Source organism: Pyrus communis, chromosome 16 (assembly GCF_041283825.1).
Source record: "Pyrus communis isolate YQ-2024b chromosome 16, ASM4128382v1, whole genome shotgun sequence".
In the NCBI taxonomy this organism is placed as follows: Eukaryota; Viridiplantae; Streptophyta; class Magnoliopsida; order Rosales; family Rosaceae; genus Pyrus; species Pyrus communis.
In genome coordinates this window covers 24729642-24735662 of record NC_142580.1, presented here as the reverse complement: position 1 = coordinate 24735662, position 6021 = coordinate 24729642, and the positions used below count along the sequence as shown (strand labels likewise).

General features: G+C 37.8%; 1 long non-coding RNA gene across 1 annotated transcript; it reads right to left on the bottom strand.

Annotated features, from left to right (window-relative positions):
- Positions 1 to 2308: 2308 nt before the first annotated feature.
- Positions 2309 to 2819, bottom strand: LOC148690179 (uncharacterized). Its single transcript, XR_015957689.1, has 3 exons — positions 2696 to 2819; positions 2524 to 2601; positions 2309 to 2413 (listed from the first exon to the last, which is right to left on the bottom strand). It is a non-coding gene; the product is annotated as an uncharacterized LOC148690179 (long non-coding RNA).
- Positions 2820 to 6021: the final 3202 nt, after the last annotated feature.

The window sequence follows — 6021 nt, the reverse complement described above, 5'->3', positions numbered from 1 at the left end:
TCTTTTGAAGTTCCGAATCTTTCTATATTCTTGATATGACGAATCATTAACTTTATCGTCCTCTTTTGATTCCCATTCTTTTATCATTCTTCTTTACTCTCGCTGAACATGTTCTCAGAGTCCTCAAGGCTCAACAACATCTTGTATATTCCTGGTAAGAATTACAATGGATAGTGGTCACCCAAAATACCACTGTCTTATGCCACCCAGCCTAAAACAATATAACACTTCAATCAAAATAGCAGCAATATTCGAATGGGACGAGGCAAGTCTGAGAACTTTCTATAATACTCATTGATCGTCAGCTTTCCTTGTCTCACATTTGCAAACTCTTGCTTTCTACCATCATAAGATGCTGAAGGAATAATTCTTTTCTTTAAATAAGTCCTTAAACAATTCTCAATCGGCTGTTTCCTCCGGTGACAACGAATTATACTCCTATTTCCACCAGGATACAAGTTCATAACTCAAACCAGGTAATCGTCTCAACCCTTCTGTCAAAAGGAAGATTCCTTTGACTTGCATAATCTAAAACATCTTTTCCAATTGGTTAATCCATCACTTTGCTCCCTCAGGTTCCTCATTTCATAAGGTGATTCAAATTCAACTCATAACCCATCTTAAAATGTCCCTTTTTGATAATATACTGAATAACCAAAATAATAGTTTCCCCTAACAGCCAAATCAGGGAGACTAAGTTCCTCTAACTACGTGGTTTGCTACGAGGCGGTGTAGTTCTGACAGACTTCACTAGAACTTCTCAAGATGTCCAAGATTGAAACTTAGGCTCTGATACCAACTGACACACCCCGTCCCGAGGGAGGGCATGCTGGCCGTCACGTGAGAGTGACGTAACCATTTACACAGTACGGAAGCTTTAAAGATACAATTTCTAAAAATGAAACACCCAAAGGTGAGTCCTAATTTGGTCCATTCTGTCAGAACACCGTTGAATTTCCTCGTAGTCACCACACCTTTTCAATTCTTGAACCTGGAGGGGCGCAAAACAAAGTTGAGTGGGTCAGCAAAACAAACTTATTCAAAACCTTATTTTCTCTTTTGAATATACTAACCCCTCGCCGTAAAACAAATATAGTTTCCCAGAAAATAACATATATACGTATGTATAGATATGCCAGTCATGCTCAAAGATATATCAATCATGCTTGAGAATATGCCACAACAGAATCTCATAATCAAATGTAAATGCTCAAGCGTAAATCACATCAATAACATATAATCTGGCAGCCGGGAGTCACCTAACGTGACCTGTACGGCTGCAGATAGAGCTCCAATCTCAACTCAATATCTGAATCTGCACACGAGTCGGAACCACCTAACGTGGTCTGTACGACAGGACTGGGTGTAATATATACGCTCCAGTGCTACGATCACGTGAAGACTGTGCGAATAATCGCGGGTCGCCTACGAGTCGGAACCACCTAATGTGGTCTGCACGACAAGGCTTGCACCTAACTTGGATCCAAGGCGAGCGTGTGGTGCGGGTGAACATCACGTGAAGGACTATGCCCTGGCCCTGGGCGGGAGCACTAACACCGGGGGTGCAGATTATGAGCTCTCTAAGCATCTCAAACTACTACTGAAATACAAACATGAATACCACTTACCTGGCACTTACCTGTGCGTCCACAGCACCAATACACATATATAAATGTATGCCACTACTAATGCATGTGATGATAGTATTTCAATCGTAGCTTACCTGGGCCTCCTCAGCACCATGCAATAGTATGCATAATTATGGTAATGCACATATTAAAATATGATGCATATATTACAGGATATTTAATTCGTATTTCTTTTAAAATACGTCAAGCATACGTATATATATATACTGAAAAATAACTGCCCACTCACTGATCACATCGACGTGTCATAGGTCCCTGAACCTCCCCCTAGCTTGGTTACATTCTTCCTCTGTATAATTTTCACCTATACAAAAAGTAACCAAATTGACGTTATTTAACGCACATACACCAAACATTCGTCCATAACTTTCTCATACGTTGCTCAATTTGGGTGTATGAATATACCACGGTGATCTACACGACGTCACGAACGCGTGAAAATTTTCAAAACTCAATTTGGAGCTCTCACGCGCCCCCACGCGCTGCCCACTCGCGCGTCTTCTTCCTCGCGTCGCCGGACTGGTTTCGCCGGCGGTGGGTGTTTTGCCGGAATTTCTGGGTAAATTTCAAAGTGTCATAACTTCTTCATTTCTTAACCATTTTCGACGTACAATATATCAAAATGAAGGTATTGACGAGATGAACACATCCATACCTCCCTAGACCCCTAACTCGCTGTGGATTCGCCGGAAAAAGCCCCGAAAGCTCCGGCCAAACTTTGAACTTGTCATTCTCCTTGTTCTTACGTCCATTTTTCACGTAATCTATACCAAAATGAAGCCCTAATCATAATCTACCACGTTGGACTAGTTTTAGGGCCTAAAAACAACGGAATCAAACTTTTCCAAAAATACGAAAATTCAGCCGAACTTACAGTTCGTGATCCCGACGTCCAAATCCTTCAAACGAAGCACTCCGAGCTTCCTTAGGACCTCACCAAGCTTCCTACAAGCTTCAAAATCCCAAAAACATCAAGTTTTACGTGTGCATGAACAGTGCACACGCACAGTGAAATTGAAATCCATGTTTTCCGAAGTGAAACTCACCTGAAATTGGTACCATCGTGTTCGTGTGGTCTTCAGGAGTACGATGGTGGTCTTAGATCCTTCGTTGGTATAGTTTTAGGGTGGTTTGTGGGTGGTCCGTGTGAGTTCGAAGGAGAGAGAGAGAGAACTGACAGAGAAAATGAGAGATTTGTGAGGGAGGAGAGAGAGAGAGAGACAAGATGCAGAAATGGGGGAGAGATTTGAGGGATGTGGGATCCTACCCAATCCCCAAATCATCAAGTTATAACATATAAACCTAGTTTTAAGTCTTAAATTTAAGTCCCTAAAACTAATGAATATTCCAATTAACATTAGTTTAGGAACTTTAGGTAAAAACCAATGCCAACTTTACGCCCCTTAGTCCCGTTTAAGGGCATCTTCGTAACTTCACGTCCTCGGAATTAAAAATTCCGGGACGGGTTGTGACAGAAGGGGTCATTTAAAAGTGCTTTTAAAATGACCAAAAATGTTTTTGATGAAAGTATTTTATAACTAATTCTTAGTAAAAATGCAAGTGAATCATGGAAAACACTTGAAGTGTTTTATGCAAGAAGCACATAATTGGTGCTCTCTGCAAGAAGTACATAATTTGTGCTCTTTGCATAAAACACTTCAAGTTCTTTCGAAACCAAAAAAAATTTTCACAAAAAAAATTTTCACTCATTTTAAAACATTTTCAAACGAACCCAAAAACAGTGTGCAGAGCAATGGGTGAAAAAACAAATGCGCTTGGCAAGAGATTAAGAGAGGATTAGGTCTTTATGACTTACCATGAAGTCTTATTTTTCACTTATATTATGATCTCATCACCATAAAAAGTTAAAAAAATTGAAATACTACTTTCCCACCCACTATATTTATCTAAATTCTTTTTTAATTTTTCAAAAGAATAAATTTTAGAGTGCTGACAAGCCCAAACTAGCCACCACTCACTTATTTTATTCCAGCTAGAATTCCAGAATCCGATCACTTCTTAGATTTCCATCTGATTGCAACTCTCCTTCCTTCTCTCTCTCCAAACCTCCAATGCAACCCCCTTCCAAATCCCACAACCAAGCCTCATGCCACATTCTCAAAATTGTGTCCTCAAGCCCCATTTCTAAATTTGCGACAACCCGGTCTTGCTCATTCAAGCCCAATTCCTTCTTCTGGTCCATTTCATTTCTCAAAATTTTAAATAATTATTTAATTAATTATTTTTTTTGAACAATTATTACATATGATTAAGCTAGCGTAATTAAAAATGAAGAAAATAATTATTTGAAGGAATTGAGATAGTTGCAAAGAGCTGGTGAGGAAGATAATCTTGGTTGTCTTTTTAATTTTATTTTATATATATCCCTAATGTCCTTTTACAAGAGGGTAAAATTTGTATCAAATTTTTTATTAAAAGATGGGTGAAAAAAAAAAAAAAAAAAAAAGAGTGGGGTGGGTTTATCAACACTCTTTCTTTTTTTTTCTTTTCTTTTTTTAAAAATATTTCAGTGTTCAACTAAAAAACTTATGATTCATCCTCTATAAATTATAGAGAGAACCGTTGAACGGATAAATGATTTCAAATTTAGTCATTTTAACATGCAGAATAAGGAGAAATGAAGAGGTTAAAGGAGAAGATCCAAATAAAGTCTCAACATTCTCTTTACCATTTTAACCTTAGATAGTTTTGTAAAATATAAATTGTAGAAATCCAACGACCAAGTTAAATAGATCATACAATCAAGGATTTAGCTACACACCATCTCGATGGTCAAATGGTAGTTGTATTACATACATATACTTCACATGAATTATGTTGAAAATGTGCCATAAAACCAATAATATGATGATAGTTTACGGACATTTCACATGTTAAACTAATGTAGTTTAATATAAGAGCAAAGATTACTGTTTAAAGCCATCTCATATAAACGTTATATGCTTGAACAATAAGTTCAAGGAATATGTAATTGAGAGAATGTGATCTAAAGATGTTAGATTCATGAGACCATTCTTTTTCGTATACATATCCTAAAAGTTCATGATCATAAGATTGCCAAGGCATTGACAGTCCGTTAAGATTAGTACGTGCTATGTCTTCTCTCAAAGAAAGTGACTGGTCTAGAGTCATTGGTGTGACTGACACCAAGACAAGCATGTAGGTGTTCAATAGAGAATGAGTCCATTAAACGCGATCAACAAGGAGTTCTCATACTCATGTCACATGAACTCAAGGTTGGGATAATGCAAAGTAGTCATTTGACCTGAGGCATCATAGTTGTCTTGTGGTTAGGTCCTTGATCTTTGATTGTGCCAAAGGCACTCCATCAGAGAGTGTCTAAGACATAGTTGGGGTTAAGCCACTTAACTATAGAGGTAGGTGAATGCACAACAAGGGATCTCTAACCTTCAAACAGTTTAGTGAGAATACTCTGTGATATGATTAATAATCTCTGGCTAGAGTATAAATGACATTTAGGAAGTCGTTTCAAATCACATTCTAGGTAATCATATAAGTAAAATCACATTGGATATACATGAAAAAACTATCAAACCAAACAATGTGACCAAGAGTATTGTATTAGAGAAAGACCGTATTGCATTGTAACCCCAAACTGAATAGGTTCTCCAACATCTTCTGATTATCTTGGGTAGCCATGATATACTGTTAGGTGTCACTCATGGCTTGTGTAAGCCCTAAAGGTGTATAATCACTAAAGGGAGAATTGAAAGTAAGTTTCAATTCACAATTGATTAGTAAGAGTTCTAATCGCCCATTACTTCACTAAAAGGAACCTAATAGATCGCACACTGTGTAAGATGATTGAAGGATATAACGAAGATGAGTAAGGACAATTAAATAGTTTAATTGTATATGGCAAGGATTAATTCAAAGTTAATTAATCAAGAACGAAGGGCACATAAGGGATTAATTAAAACTTAAACCTTATGTGCCTTGTGGACCAAACTATTTAATTGTCCACTTTGTTTTAGTTGTCACACAACTTAAACCATAACAAAGTGGACAATTAACCCACCAACAATAGGGAGGCCGGGCGTGCTTAGAGAGAGTGTGATTTTGGACTTATTACAAGTTTGTCACTCCAATGAAGGTAGGTATAAATGTAACTTTATAGCCTTTTCTTCATGAGGGTTTTCTTTGAGGAAGGATGAGAGAACACAAGCTTTTTCTCTCTAGAGAGGCCGGGCACCATGGGAGAACATTGCTAACATTTTGTTTTTCCATGGCCACTCATCTTCTTCCTCAACCATCCTTTGTGTTGGAACTTAAAGGTGAATTTTAGGGACTTTTGGAGAACCTATTCCTCCATCCATATCCAAGAAGTCAT